Source organism: Bombina bombina, chromosome 5, assembly GCF_027579735.1.
Source record: "Bombina bombina isolate aBomBom1 chromosome 5, aBomBom1.pri, whole genome shotgun sequence".
Classification (NCBI taxonomy): Eukaryota; Metazoa; Chordata; class Amphibia; order Anura; family Bombinatoridae; genus Bombina; species Bombina bombina.
The window spans coordinates 614,718,061-614,733,341 of NC_069503.1; positions in this window are offsets into that span (position 1 = coordinate 614,718,061).

Below are 15,281 nucleotides of genomic sequence, written 5' to 3' on the forward strand. Positions count from 1 at the left end.
GGCTGAGTGGACCTCGCTGGGGAATGAACCTGCAACCCTTAGGTTGCTACAGAGCTCAGCCACAGTGCCTTAGCATGCTGAGCTATCTGTCCGGCTCCTTCACAGAGAAAAAATATCCTGTAGCATATCAGTCTGACCCTGCCCAATGACAGCCCAGCACCGAAATACCAAGCAATTCTTCTCTGAACAAGAGAAACAACAACCTCAGACGATCGTTTCGGCCTTCTGTGGGCCTCGTCAGTGAGGTGCAATACATTATGCCGCTAGGTTAGTGCGGCAACAACTACTTCTTCTGTATTCATATTGTTGGGTTTATTTATTAAGACATAATACGAACAAACAAAGCACAAAACAAAACCACAAAAAAAAAAAAAAAAGGCACTCATTCCTTTCCTTTCCCTTTTATTTTCCTTTTCTCTTCAAGGGTCATCCTCACTCCCCTCTGACCAGCATTGGGGAAAGTAGCCAGCATATATATTAGTTTGTACAAATGCCGAGTTAAGTAGTGGTTTAATCAAGCTTTTTTGAGATGGAATTGGTAGCGACAAAATAAAAACTTCCCATTTCCTGAAAAATGAAGGTAAATGTTCCTCCTGAGGATATGTCAAATTTAACTGTTATACTGTATATTGTGTAATCAGCGCATTTTTAAAGTGCAAAATTTTAGGAGCGACCCTCGCTTTCCACATTTTAAGAATATGGTTCCGGCCAATTAGTATAATAGTGTTTATGAGCTTAAAATTTTTCGCGGTTCCATGAAATTTCACCAGAAAGAAAATTTCACTTGGTTTAAAATAATAGTCTAAATGTAAAACACTATTCATCCGGTATAATTTTTTTTGCCAGAACTGGAAAATTTTCGGGCATTCCCAGAAACAGTGCAATAAGTCCGCCTGTATTGACATACATCTAGAACAAGGCAACAGTGTTTTATACCATTTTGATAAAATTTCTGGTGTAAGATAACTCATGAGACTAATCTTTATCTGAGATTCCCTCCATGATGTTGGCACCCATGATTGTGCAATTATTTTGAAGCTGTCAATTATATTCTGATCATTGATATCAGGAATTTATTTTTGACCATTTTGCCACAATATATCGTTGACCTGCAAACAGGATGTTTTTTGGTTTAATAATAAATATAAGGGAAAAATTGCATGTACACCGGCTGCATAGCTAGAAATTCTATTATGCAATTCACTTAGTGTCTAATCGAAAATAAGGAAAGACGGAGGCTGGTGGAGGGTGCAAACTGCACGTCCTCCTTGCCGCACTCACTTTACTGTACCAGTCTTCAAATAGCTAGAATCGTGTACTGCATGCACATTAGCACTAAATCATTAGCGGGTACAACGTAATCGTCTGCAGCCCTAGCAGTATTTAATTATTGATCTATGTGTCCTCTATGCACCGCACTCAGAGGTGTAGTATTTTAATACATCATGACATTGCACAGTGTAAATGTGTTTTCAGACAGAAAATTAGTAAATGTGTTTAGAATTTGTAAATTCAGAACAAATTAGCCTGAACTCTGAAACAGGACTATTAAAACTTAAAGGGGCGCTCCAGCCAAAATTAGAACCCAGATGGATGCATTTCAGTTTTGAATATAAGCATTTTTGTAATATACATATATTAGCAAAAAAGCTTCTAATAAAAAATATAGCTGTTTCAAAAGCATATTTTAGTATGCACTGTGCACCAGCATTTTAAACACAGCATTTGCTCAGAGAGCTTAAGTTGCTTGTACCATCTGGTAATGACTCACGTCTAGATTTAGAGTTTGGCGTTAGCCGTCAAAACCAGCGTTAGAGGCTCCTAACGCTGGTTTTGGGCTACCGCTGGTATTTAGAGTAAGTCAGGAAAGGGTCTAACGCTCACTTTGCAGCCGCGACTTTTCAATACCGCAGATCCCCCTACGCCATTTGCGTATCCTATCTTTTCAATGGGATCTTTCTAACGCCGGTATTTAGAGTCGTGGCTGAAGTGAGCGTTAGAAATCTAACGACAAAACTCCAGCCGCAGCAAAAAGCCAGGAGTTAAGAGCTTTCTGGGCTAACGCCGGTTCATAAAGCTCTTAACTACTGTGCTCTAAAGTACAATAACACCCATAAACTACCTATGTACCCCTAAACCGAGGTCCCCCCACATCGCCGCCACTCTATTAAATTTTTTAACCCCTAATCTGCCGACCGCACACCGCCGCCACCTACATTATCCCTATGTACCCCTAATCTGCTGCCCCTCACACCGCCGACCCCTATATTATATTTATTTACCCCTAATCTGCCGCCCCCAACGTCGCCGCCACCTACCTACAATTATTAACCCCTAATCTGCCGACCGGACCTCGCTGCTACTCTAATAAATGTATTAACCCCTAAAGCTAAGTCTAACCCTAACACCCCCCTAAGTTAAATATAATTTAAATCTAACGAAATAAATTAACTCTTATTAAATAAATTATTCCTATTTAAAGCTAAATACTTACCTGTAAAATAAATCCTAATATAGCTACAATATAAATTATAATTATATTGTAGCTATTTTAGGATTAATATTTATTTTACAGGCAACTTTGTATTTATTTTAACCAGGTACAATAGCTATTAAATAGTTAATAACTATTTAATAGTTACCTAGTTAAAATAATTACAAAATTACCTGTAAAATAAATCCTAACCTAAGTTACAATTAAACCTAACACTACACTATCAATAAATTAATTACATACAAATACCTACAATTATCTACAATTAAACCTAACACTACACTATCATTAAATTAATTAAATACAATACCTACAAATAAATACAATTAAATAAACTAACTAAAGTACAAAAAATAAAAAAGAACTAAGTTACAAAAAATAAAAAAATATTTACAAACATTAGAAAAATATTACAACAATTTTAAGCTAATTACACCTACTCTAAGCCCCCTAATAAAATAACAAAGCCCCCCAAAATAAAAAAATGCCCTACCCTATTCTAAAATTAAAATAGAAAAGCTCTTTTACCTTACCAGCCCTTAAAAGGGCCTTTTGCGGGGCATACCCCAAAGAATTCAGCTCTTTTGCCTGGAAAAAAAAACATACAATACCCCCCCAACATTACAACCCACCACCCACATACCCCTAATCTAACCCAAACCCCCCTTAAATAAACCTAACACTAAGCCCCTGAAGATCTTTCTACCTTATCTTCACCACGCCGGGTATCACCGATCCGTCCAGGCTCCGATGTCTTGATCCAAGCCCAAGCGGGGGCTGAAGACGTCCATCCTCCGGCTGAAGTCTTCATCCTATCCGGGCAGAAGAGGAGATCGGGACCAGTAGACATCTTCATCCAAGCGGCATCTTCTATCTTCGTCCATCCGATGACGAGCGGCTCCATCTTCAAGACCTCCGGCGCGGATCCATCCTCTTCTTCCGACGTCCTAAAACAGAATGAAGGTTCCTTTAAGGGACGTCATCCAAGATGGCATCCCTCGAATTCCAATTGGCTGATAGGTATTGTATTTAATTAATTTAATGATAGTGTAGTGTTAGGTTTAATTGTAGATAATTGTAGGTATTTGTATGTAATTAATTTATTGATAGTGTAGTGTTAGGTTTAATTGTAACTTAGGTTAGGATTTATTTTACAGGTAATTTTGTAATTATTTTAACTAGGTAACTATTAAATAGTTATTAACTATTTAATAGCTATTGTACCTGGTTAAAATAAATACAAAGTTGCCTGTAAAATAAATATTAATCCTAAAATAGCTACAATATAATTATAATTTATATTGTAGCTATATTAGGATTTATTTTACAGGTAAGTATTTAGCTTTAAATAGGAATAATTTATTTAATAAGAGTTAATTTATTTCGTTAGATTTAAATTATATTTAACTTAGGGGGGTGTTAGGGTTAGGGTTAGACTTAGCTTTAGGGGTTAATACATTTATTATATTAGCGGTGAGGTCCGGTCGGCAGATTAGGGGTTAATAATTGTAGGGTAGATAGGTGGAGGCGATGTTGGGGGCGGCAAATTAGGGGTTAATAAATATAATATAGGGGTCAGCGGTGTTAGGGGCAGCAGATTAGGGGTACATAGGGATAATGTAGGTTGCGGCGGTGTACGGAGCGGCAGATTAGGGGTTAAAAAATATATGCAGGGGTCAGCGATAGCGGGGGCGGCAGATTAGGGGTTAATAAGTGTAAGGTTAGGGGTGTTTAGACTCGGGGTACATGTTAGGGTGTTAGGTGCAGACTTAGGAAGTGTTTCCCCATAGGAAACAATGGGGCTGCGTTAGGAGCTGAACGCTGCTTTTTTGCAGGTGTTAGGTTTTTTTTCTGCTCAAACTGCCCCATTGTTTCCTATGGGGGAATCGTGCACGAGCATGTTTTTGAAGCTGGCCGCGTCCGTAAGCACCGCTGGTATTGAGAGTTGCAGTGGCGGTAAATTATGCTCTACGCTCCCTTTTTGGAGCCTAACGCAGCCCTTCTGTGAACTCTAAATACCAGCGGTATTTGAAAGGTGCGGGGAAAAAAAAGCCAGCGTTAGCTACGCGGGTCGTTACCGACAAAACTCTAAATCTAGCCGTCAGTTTGTTAATTGCTGACATGATACAAGCCCTACTGGTGCTCTGAGCAGCTGCAGTATTTACAATTCTGGTGCATTGAGAATATCTAGCTATGCTTCACATGCACGTGCAGAGAAAAATGTTAACACTTTAACAGTGATAACTTTTACAAAAAGCATTTTTGCCAATACATGTATATTGCATATATGTTTCTATTCAAAGATGCAATTTAGCTATGTGCATTTAACTTTTGACTGGAATGTCCTTTTAAAATATAACATGCTAACTACTTTGCATGGGCTTGATACCTTTGTACTTCAGAAGAACAGCAAGGTATTCTATATCTACATCCTGTGCTATCTAGTCATATGGTATATTGTTTTGCATTACATAGAGAAAAAGATTGTTGTTCCAAGTACTGTTCAGAAACTATCTTTAGTAGAGATTATTTGTGCATTAAATTATGAAAGAAAAGAAAAGTTTTACTCTCACTTAGCTTACTGGTATCATGGGGCACTAATTTTGTTGCGGAGCAAGAACATTCAGGTCATCTCAACCAGTGGAGTGGTGGATGTATTTTGTCATTATAAATATGGTCACCAAGCACAGACATTGCTTGACTCATAGTGGAGATATGTTACTTCTAGGTAAAATGATGCTCAACTCTCTCTATTTTTCCTTCTCATCTACCCTTAATCTCTACCCTTTCCCCACAGAGGCGGCCTTCAAGAGCTTATAAATTAGCATATGATCCTACCTAGGTTTAGCTTTCAGTAAAGAATACCAAGAGAACAAAGCAAATTTGATGATAAAAGTAAATTGGAAAGTTGTTTAAAATTGCTTGACCTATCTGAATCATGAAAGTTTAATTTCGACTACACTGTCCCTTTAAATGTTTTTCCCCCTGTGTTTTTTTATAGAAATTTTAAGTTTTCCATAAAATACAATCACCTTAATTACAAGTTTTGTGGTACGGCTATAATGCCTTTGTGCTCGGAATGGCAGGTCATTGTAGTATAAGTCGCGGCGATAAGGCTATACCGCAAGCGTTTTAGCCTGTACCTCAACTCTCCATTATGCACTCAAAAACTTTTTTTTGAGTGTGGAATTTTCAGGTCTCCCGTATTACAGGTTGTGCGGTCAGGCTATTTCGCTAGCATTATAGCTTATACCGCCACAATCCATTCCGCGATCAAAAACCAGTAGTTATGGATTTTGTGAAACAAAAATGTTTCACAAAAATCATAACAAAAATGTAAGAAAGTACACTAACACCCATATACTACCTATTAACCCCTAAAGGCAAATACTTTATAAAACCTATTAACCCCTAATCCGCTGCCCATCCACATCACCAACACTAAATTAAAGTATTAACCCCTAAACCGCCGACTCTCCACATCGCTACTACTAAAAATAAATCTATTAACCCCTAAACCGCCGCATCCCCACATCGCGAAACACTAAATTAAACTATTAACCCATAAACCTAACACCCCCTAACTTTAAATTAAAGTTAACTTAAAATAAATAAAAACTTACCTGTGAAATAAAAAAGCTTAAACTATAAAAAAAAATAATATTACTATTTTAAAAAAATAAAAAACCTAACTTACAAAATTAAAAAAATCCTAACACTACGAAAAAATACAAAAATAACGTTACAAAAAAACCCCTCTAAAATTAAGACAAATAAAAAAAATCTAAGATTACAAAAAATAATAAACAGAATTATCCAAAATAATACAAATTAAACCTAAACTAATACCCCTATAAAAAACACCCCAAAATAAAAACACCCCTTAATCTAACAATAAACTACCAATAGCCCTTAAAAGGGCTTTTTGTAGGGCATGGCCCTAAGTTAAACACGTTTATTAACACGTTAATAAAAAAAAAACTATGTCTAAATAAACCTAAGCTATAACTACCCATAGCCCCTAAAGGGGCATTTGTATGGGCAAACAGGTATTTAGTGCCCATTAAAATATAAAGAAATCTCTAATAAAAAAAAAACAATGTCTAACCCCAAAATAGGTACTCACCATTTCTGTGTTATCTTCATGCGGAGCGGTGGTGCTGATCGTTAGTGGTTGGGAGGGTAAGGAGGGAGGCGGGTGGGCGGACCATTACTGGAGGGGGCGGGAGCTGGGTGGGACCACCACGGCTACGGAAAGCCCCCACTCAGAGCAGCAGGGAGGGGGGAAGGAGGGAGGAGGAAGGAGGGAGAGGGGGATTATACTGAGGGATGGATAAGAGGGTGGCAAATCGATCTGGGAGAAGAGGGGGTAAATGAGGTGGGGACAGCTACACTAGTAAATAAAAAAAAATAAAAAAATGTTTTCTCTGTAAAGTTGGCAAATTTGGGAGAACTGACAGATGGCGGCTAATAGGTAGAGGGGGAAGGGTTAGAGAGCTGTTTGGGGGGATCAGGGAGGTTGGGGGTAATGGGGGATCCTACACTACAGAATATATATTAAAAAAAAATATTAAAAAAAAAAAGCCTTTTATTTTTAGGATAGGGTGACCATTGTGGGGTCGGGGAGGGAAGAAAACTATACACTAAAGCTAAATTTAACCCTACAAGCTACCTAATTAGCCCCTTCACTGCTGGGCATAATACAAGTGTGGTGCGCAGCGGCATTTATCGGCTTTCTAATTACCAAAAAGCAATGCCAAAGCCGTATATATGTCTGCTATTTCTGAACAAAGGGGATCCCAGAGAAGTATTTACAACCATTTGTGCCATGATTGCACAAGCTGTTTGTAAATAATTTCAGTAAAAAAATTAAAGTTTGTGAAAAAGTTAACAATTTTTTTTTTTTTATCGCATTTGGAGGTGAAATGGTGGCATGAAATATACTAAAAAAATATTCTTTTGAAGTTCTGACTAAATGCTATTGCATTGTCTTTTTATCATGCGTTTGTTGTTTATGCAAATCTACTGTATATACTGGTCCTTTATGGTTTAGAAACCAAATTAACTTGCAGTAGTGCATTTCTGCTCTGAAGCTGGTTTTGACAATGTGCTTTAAGGAATTTATTTTGAAAGAATATTAAATATATAGAAACACATCCAACCACTCCACTGCTTCATTTGATATATATGATAAAATAGTAATTATTTTATATACAAACATAAAATAATGACCTCACCTTTTTACATTGATGAACACTTAAAGACTAAAAAATATAAAAGAGTTTGTGTACATTCATAGTTTTTATTATATAAAATAAGTTAGATTAAAAAAAGCTTGCTTAGTGTCCCTACAAAAAGGTTCACTGGGTCAGAGAGCTCCTTTGCCAGATTAATTAAGAAACAATATTTAACTGGAATCTCTGAAGCTTGCTAAGGATCTTCTACACATTATTCACTAACAAGAATATTGTTTTATAATATAATACTTTCAGAATATGAGGTGTATTCTTTGCAATTAAAGGGACAGTTTACCAAAAAAAATTCTCCCATTTAATTTGATTCCAATGAACCATTTTAGTTGCTGGAGTGTATGTTCATTTACCCTTATTTCAGCATTCAAAATAGCTCATTTAGCCTGTGGTATCCTCACCTACACTGAAACTTTCCATACTTAAGTACAGGCTATTGACAGGCTATGTAAACACAGCCAGCAGAAGGAATTACACTCCAGCTGGGATGTAGAAGAGATAACTAATACAATTATAATTTTCCATTGTTTTCTTATTGAGCTTTGGTTTACAAACAAATATAAGATAAGGAAGCATGTATGTGTACACAAAATGATAACATAATGAGATTATTTTACCTGCAAGTTCAACCCATTGTAAAAAAATATACAGTAAATACCAATCCAACAAGGGGTGGGTAATGCTTCAAAGCAACTCCAAGACAGGCATAGAGTGGACAGAGGCAGTGATTTTTTTTTTCACACGTATGTATTTCTGAGGACTGGTTCTCCTCTATTGGCTACGGCACTCCGGGTTAACAGGTTACACAGCTACATTACACTTCCGGTTCGACCGGCTTGGGGGAGACATGGATGCTTGAGACGCCGGACCAATTTCCTTTCAACCCATTATAATAGGCTTTGCTTTCAAAGCAAAAAAACAGCTATTTAATATACACAAATAAACCTGAAAACACAATTTCTCATAGATTTTATACTCTGCATCTGGTATAACAACAAGTCATTATAAATAAATTAAGGGAAACATTTTAACAGTATACTGTCTCTTTAATTTCATATTTGTATTTTATTTAGATCAGTGTAGTTAGGAATAAACATTTAAAATTTGTATTTCTTGTTGTGTAAATTTGTCTCCCAGTATACTGAACAGAAGCATTCCTTGGGTGTTTTTGCTGTCTTTTGACAGCTTTCTGAACAATCAATAAAGCATTTTATCACTGTAAAACTTGTTAATCTGTCCTGCAGTTTCAGGATTTTCGAGATTGTTTTAAAATACACAACAAAGTTCACAAAATTCTATAAAACTATCAAGATTAAACTAGAAATGAATACCAGTTAAAACAGTGACAGGTTGTGTTTCACTCAGCTCAATGACTTTCTAGGGGAAAAAGTTCAAAAAGTGAGGACCACTCACAATTCAGCCCCTTTCCTTACTGAATTCCTTGATGACTTCTGACAGGTCTCTATAATGATAGGTCATTTCCCATGAGAGTTGTATTATATCTAGACCACTGGTGTATTTAATAAATTCCAAGTTGTTTATTAGCCTATAATATTGTGTGCCCAGCTTCCTGAAGAAGTAGGAGTATATTATCAGCACATCTGGGAATTATTATGAGTCAGTCCTATAGATGGCTGGTGAACACATCTGACTCAGGAATAGTATGAAATCCTCTAATAGGAAAATGGAGTATCTATTTTTAAATGAATTCACAACAAATTTCAATTAATATTTCCTTTTATAGAACATACAGAACATTATTTTCTTTTGTTACACATTATCTGATTTTCAAACAATATAATTAACTTATCAAAATAGACTGAAACATGTTTTACATTAAAATTGCATTTACATCCTTATCAGACTTCACTCTTCACTCTTGGATAAGGACAAAAATAGTTTTAATAATAGGATGAATTAATTGGTATTTGATTGTAGATACTGTACATGGATCATTGCTATTTATTTCAATTTAACATATTATTTCAGTTTGCATTTAAACAGTGCTTTTCTCCTAACAAAGGCTCCTGCTTCCATCCATTAAAGTTGACAATGTGAAAATAATGTATGCAGGGCTAGCAATTTCTCATTTTTTTCTATGACATTACAGTGTATTAGAATATAAGATAATTTGAATTAGTTAAAACCTGTGACTGTCATAATTTCATAACTGGGTAAACACACCAACAGCTATGCACTTATGGAACATTCACTGGCATTTTGCAAATAACGGCATGCTCTAATCATCCTATGTGAAATTATTGCATCACCAAAAAATATATACTTTATTGTGCCAAATATAAGTCCACATTAATTAGATAATGTTTAAGTGTGAAGTTACAAATCTACTAAGAGAAACAGGCAGGGTGGACAAAACAGGAAAAAAATGTGTTTATGTTTTTCTTGTTTACATATATATATATATATATATATATATATATATATATGTATTAAAGAGAGGGAAAATTGGGGAAAAAAAGGGAAATTCAGGAAGGCGCAACACTCTGGAGAAAGAATCCAAGATAGGGAGTATTTGGGTCAGTGTGTTTAGGATGACCTATTACTCAAGTGATATGTACATAATATAATGTTTACTAGGAGTAATTTGGATAGGTTGTTTGTTGATTAATAAATGTCTAAAAGTTCTGTTGGATGGTATGTGACCAATTAAGTGCATACAGACCTGTAGCGGAAAAATACACAAACACCTAAAAAAGCCAAAAATATTCAAAGGTTGGTAAAAAATGATAAATAAATAAATAAAAATACCTACAATTGATATTGTAAATTATAATAACTGAAGTTTAGAATGAATTATGATGGTAATAATAATAATATAAAAACGAAGTATTAACTGTCAGACTGTGTTTAAACAAAAAAAGTCCTGTAATAGTTCAGAGTTATAATCCAATAAGGCGAATGAACTTCTATAACTGTAGATGAATGCAAAAAATCCAAGATGGTTAAACAGGATATATCAATGAATCCACGTTCCACAACGAACCCGTTGGGAGTATACTTACACTCCGTTACCTCAATCTCATGAGGTAAGTGCCGCGTAGTGTATAAGTAGTTCTTCCTCTTGGTGTCTGTGGTAAAGTGGAGCGGTGTCCTTTTTCGATCCAAAGATCTCTTTAATACTCTCTCCCGAATAGTATTCAGTCCTTAAGTTGATTGCTGCCAGCAGGTGGTTGTCATAGCAACCATATCAACAATACTACGGCCCCCAATCAGGGGAGAGGTATATGCAAGCCAATCAAATGTTCTAGGACATGGAGGAGCGCCCAACCCCCCAAAAAATAGATATAGTGGCCAGCACTTAATCTTTTTCACAGCTTTACTGCTGTCTTGCTCAATTATTATAATTTACAATATCAATTGTAGGTATTTTTATTAATCAGTTTTGGAACAAACATAATTCTGCAGGTGTTCAAACACAAGACAGAGGGCGCCTCATGTGCATGTCAGTAGTTCAATCACATGTATATAGTATAGTTAAAGGGACATTATACACTCATTTTTTCTTTGCATAAATGTTTTGTAGATTATCTATTTATATAGCCCATAAAGTTTTTTTTTTTAATTAATGTATAGTTTTGCTTATTTTTAAATAACATTGCTCTGATTTTCAGACTCCTAACCAAGCCCCAAAGTTTTATGTGAATACGCTCGACTACCTACTCCAGCTTGCTCCTGTTTCTGTAAAAGGGTCTTTTCATATGCAAAAGAAGGGGGAGGGGGGGGAGTGTCTTATTTGCCACTTGCAGTGGGCTTTCCAGCTACCTTTTCAACAGAGCCAAAGTGACAGCTTCTAAGTAAGTTTTTAAACAGTTTTATACTGGATTTTTATATCAGTATCTGTGCATCTTATTCTTTATAGTAGTGTCTATTACATGCAGTTATATGAAAATGAGTGTATACTGTCCCTTTAAAGGAATCACAGTGTACTCACATGTAGCTACAGCACCCTGGTGTGCTGATAGAAGTGTTCTGTAGACTCGCAGTGCCCCAGCTCACTGAACTCCAGCTACTGGTGCTTCCAAAGCAGTATCTCGTTTAAAGGTAGCTTTAAGGCTGCGCCAAGATATTGGTATATGTGTAAAATATATTTATTAAAACACAATTAAAGCAAATAAAAGTGCACAAAGTGAAACTGTCCGTTTCCTCAGGCATGATAACACAAGCCTAAAACTGCTACCTTAAGTACAAGACACCACCAATCAAATCACTTCTATAAGAAACATCAACTGGATTAAATCAACAAAAGGAATTCTCAATGCTCTCAATAATCAGCTATCAGTTAACATTCAAAGGTGCTACAAAAAATTCAAACATAACTTAAATCAAGGTATATCAATAATTATTTATTGTATGGGAGGTCTGACACTTACATACCGATCGCCGAAGTATCACATCATCCATTTGTCAGTGATTCCAAATTGCTTTCTCTGCCTTTTTGTGTCCACCACCACCCGATAAACACATAATGTACAATACAGGAACATTTTAATATATATATATATATATATATATATATATATATACAGGGAGTGCAGAATTATTAGGCAAATGAGTATTTTGACCACATCATCCTCTTTATGCATGTTGTCTTACTCCAAGCTGTATAGGCTCGAAAGCCTACTACCAATTAAGCATATTAGGTGATGTGCATCTCTGTAATGAGAAGGGGTGTGGTCTAATGACATCAACACCCTATATCAGGTGTGCATAATTATTAGGCAACTTCCTTTCCTTTGGCAAAATGGGTCAAAAGAAGGACTTGACAGGCTCAGAAAAGTCAAAAATAGTGAGATATCTTGCAGAGGGATGCAGCACTCTTAAAATTGCAAAGCTTCTTAAGCGTGATCATCGAACAATCAAGCGTTTCATTCAAAATAGTCAACAGGGTCACAAGAAGCGTGTGGAAAAACCAAGGCGCAAAATAACTGCCCATGAACTGAGAAAAGTCAAGCGTGCAGCTGCCAAGATGCCACTTGCCACCAGTTTGGCCATATTTCAGAGCTGCAACATCACTGGAGTGCCCAAAAGCACAAGGTGTGCAATACTCAGAGACATGGCCAAGGTAAGAAAGGCTGAAAGACGACCACCACTGAACAAGATACACAAGCTGAAACGTCAAGACTGGGCCAAGAAATATCTCAAGACTGATTTTTCTAAGGTTTTATGGACTGATGAAATGAGAGTGAGTCTTGATGGGCCAGATGGATGGGCCCGTGGTTGGATTGGTAAAGGGCAGAGAGCTCCAGTCCGACTCAGACGCCAGCAAGGTGGAGGTGGAGTACTGGTTTGGGCTGGTATCATCAAAGATGAGCTTGTGGGGCCTTTTCGGGTTGAGGATGGAGTCAAGCTCAACTCCCAGTCCTACTGCCAGTTTCTGGAAGACACCTTCTTCAAGCAGTGGTACAGGAAGAAGTCTGCATCCTTCAAGAAAAACATGATTTTCATGCAGGACAATGCTCCATCACACGCGTACAAGTACTCCACAGCTTGGCTGGCAAGAAAGGGTATAAAAGAAGAAAATCTAATGACATGGCCTCCTTGTTCACCTGATCTGAACCCCATTGAGAACCTGTGGTCCATCATCAAATGTGAGATTTACAAGGAGGGAAAACAGTACACCTCTCTGAACAGTGTCTGGGAGGCTGTGGTTGCTGCTGCACGCAATGTTGATGGTGAACAGATCAAAACACTGACAGAATCCATGGATGGCAGGCTTTTGAGTGTCCTTGCAAAGAAAGGTGGCTATATTGGTAACTGATTTGTTTTTGTTTTGTTTTTGAATGTCAGAAATGTATATTTGTGAATGTTGAGATGTTATATTGGTTTCACTGGTAAAAATAAATAATTGAAATTGGTATATATTTGTTTTTTGTAAAGTTGCCTAATAATTATGCACAGTAATAATCACCTGCACACACAGATATCCCCCTAAAATAGATAAAACTAAAAACAAACTAAAAACTACTTCCAAAAATATTCAGCTTTGATATTAATGAGTTTTTTGGGTTCATTGAGAACATGGTTGTTGTTCAATAATAAAATTAATCCTCAAAAATACAACTTGCCTAATAATTCTGCACTCCCTGTATATATATATATATATATATATATATATATATATATATATATATATATATATATATATAAATATATATATATATATATATATATATATAGAGAGAGAGAGAGAGAGAGAGAGAGAGAGAAAGAGAGAGAGAGAGAGAGAGAGGTGTACACATCCTGCTCTATTGAGTGCTAAGGGGAATCAGGTTAAACCCAGGAGGCGCTGGTTCCCATTGGCCATATTCGATCACATGATCAGAGTAGCACTCATTAATCCAAAACTGGAGCATACTATCCCTTGACAAAAGCTCAATGTAGAACAACACCCTCTAGTGATGCACATACTACTTCTAATAAATCCCTAATTTTGCAATAATTAATTTATGTATTGCAACATCCATATTCATATTATCCATATATTGCAACAATTCAGCACATATTTTTCTTACACACCAAGCAATGGTAAATCAAAGTTTCATTAATATACATATTGATACATATCTCAAACAAGTTTCTCGTAGGGGATAATCATATTGGGATAATTTGTGATATAAATGAGATAGCCCCACACTGTGATATATATATATATATATATATATATATATATATATATATATATATATATATATATATATTTATATTTACGCTAAGGTGCTATATAATGTATTTGTGAGTGTTTCCTAGAATGTGTGTGCATACTAAGTGTGAACCAACTAAGTGCTTTAGTTTCTCTATGATTTCTATCTAGAAGTCATTGTAACCTAGTTACATAAATATTGGTAGAATATTTGTTAAGTGTTTTATGTTGATATACAAGAATTTTATAATGAAATATGAAATTGAGTATATATGTGATAAAGTATAAATAGTGATAGATTAATAATTTAGCCCTAATGCTATTGATAATACATAAATAACCGCCAACCTATAGTATGTGTCTAAAGCAATCTAAATAACTTAAAGTGATAAACGTCCTAAGCCCTACATTTCAAAAAGTTGCAGAGTCTATTATTTCATTAACACCTGGGGGAAAAAGTGACTGGAATTTATAAATCCAGTATGTCTCTATCTGTCTTAATTTGGTGAATCTATTAGTTCCACCAGTGGAAATAATGGACTCCAATTGTGTAACTGATAATTGACACTTTTCTTCCAAATGGTGTGTAACATAATGTCAGGATACCTCATGTTTGAAGTATCCCTTGTTGATGTTACTCAAATGCTCACTCCTCCTTATTCTAACTTTTTGGATTGAGCGTCCCAAATAATGTGTCTCACAATTGCAGGTAATTACATATATTACAAAGCTCAAATTACAACTGAGACGGTCTGTTATTTTAAAAGTTTCCTCCGTAGTATATGATGTAATATCCTTCGCTCCATGTGAGATGTATTTACATATGGAATATCTCTTATGTCCACATCTATATGACCCTATCCTTTTGGGGTGTGTG